Source organism: Chinchilla lanigera, unplaced genomic scaffold (assembly GCF_000276665.1).
Source record: "Chinchilla lanigera isolate Chin_1 unplaced genomic scaffold, ChiLan1.0 scaffold00024, whole genome shotgun sequence".
NCBI classification, from domain to species: Eukaryota; Metazoa; Chordata; class Mammalia; order Rodentia; family Chinchillidae; genus Chinchilla; species Chinchilla lanigera.
The window spans coordinates 25,732,512-25,734,243 of record NW_004955425.1 but is presented as its reverse complement, the minus strand read 5'-3'; the positions used below and the strand labels follow the sequence as shown (position 1 = coordinate 25,734,243).

General features: G+C 46.9%; 1 pseudogene; it reads left to right on the top strand.

Annotated features, from left to right (window-relative positions):
- Positions 1-241: 241 nt before the first annotated feature.
- Positions 242-1,528, top strand: LOC102028000 (annotated as a pseudogene).
- Positions 1,529-1,732: the final 204 nt, after the last annotated feature.

The window sequence follows — 1,732 nt, the reverse complement described above, 5'->3', positions numbered from 1 at the left end:
CTGCCCAGACCGCAGATGTCTGCCATTCTTGGGTCAGTGGGCTCTGGCCAGGCCTGAATGGACAGCTGGAAAGACAGTGACTGAGGGCCACCCCAGTTTGTGCCTGTTACAAAGACCATGTTCCATGTTCCAGGAAGATGCCTGAGCCCAGACTGTTTCCTGCCCATTTGAATGAGACACAGCACTTTTTTTCTGCTGGTGGACACTGCGGAGGAAGCATCGTCAGTCTCTTCCTGCCGTCATGTCTAAGTCAGAGTCTCTTAAGGAGCTTGAACAGCTGTGGAAGCTCTTCACTGGTGGGCTGAGCTTCAAGACCACCGATAGGAGCCTGAGAAGCCCCTCTGAGCAATGGGGAACACTTACGGACTGTGTGGTAATGAGAGATCCGAGCACCAGGCGTTCCAGGGGCTTTGGGTTTGTCACTTACACCATTGTGGAGGTGGATGCAACCATGAGTACATAGAAAGTGGATGGAAGAGTTGTGGAACCAAGAGAGCTGTCTCAAGAGAAGATTCTCAAAGACCAGGTGCCCACTTAATGGTGAAGAAGATCTTCGTTGGTGGCATTAAAGAAGATACTGGAGAACATCACCTACGAGATTATTTGAACAGTATGGAAAAATCGAAGTGACTGAAATCATGACTGACCAAGGCAGTGGAAAGAAGAGGTGCTTTGCTTTTGTAACCTTTCACGACCATGATTCTGTGGATAAGATTTTCACTCAAAAATACCACAGTGTCAACGGCCACGACTGTGAAGTGAGGAAAGCCCTGTGGAAGCAGGAGGGGCCAGTGCTTCATTTAGCCAAGGAGGTTGAAGAGGCTCTGGAAATTTTGGTGGTGGCCGTGGAGGTGGTTTTGGTGGCAATAACAGTTTTGGTTGCAGAGGAAACTTCAGTGGTTGAGGTGGCTTTGGTGGCAGCTGAGGTGGAGGTGGATGTGGTGGCAGTGGGGATGGCTACAGTGGATTTGGTAATGATGGAAGCAGTTATGGAGGTGGTGGAAGCTACAGTGAATTTGGCAGTTACCACAATCAGTCTTCAAGTTTTGGACCCATGAAGGGAGGAAACTTTGGAGGCATAAGCTCTGGGCCCTACGGTGGTGGAGACCAATACTTTACCAAAGCACGAAATCAAGGTGGCTATGGTGGTTCCAGCAGCAGCAGTAGCCGTGGCAGTGGCAGAAGCTTTTAAACACTTCCAGGAAACAAAGCTTAGCAGGAGAGGAGAGCCAGAGACGTGACAGGGAAGCTGCAGGTTGCAACAGATTTGTGAACTCAGCCAAGCACAGTGGTGGCAGGGCCTCGCTGCTACAAAGAAGACATGTTTTAGACAATACTCCTGTGTATGGATAAAAAACTTGAGGACTGTATTTGTGACTAATTGTATAACAGGTTATTTTAGTTTCTGTTCTGTGGAAAGTATAAAGCATTCCAACAAAGGGTTTTAATGTAGACCTTTTTTTGCACCCATGCTGTTGATTGCTAAATGTAATAGTCTGATCATGATGCTGAATAAATGTGTCATTTTGAAAATGTGCTGTGTAAAGTTAGTCTACTCTGAAGCCATTTTGGTAAACATCCCCAACAGTGTGAAGTTAGAATTCCTTCAGGGTGATGCCAGGTTCTGTTTAAAATTCCTTAACAATTGCTTGGGTAAAGAAGCCGCTGTCTTCACAAACCTTGGTGTAGTTGAACTGATAGTTACTGTCGTGGCCTCTGAATTTGACCATTG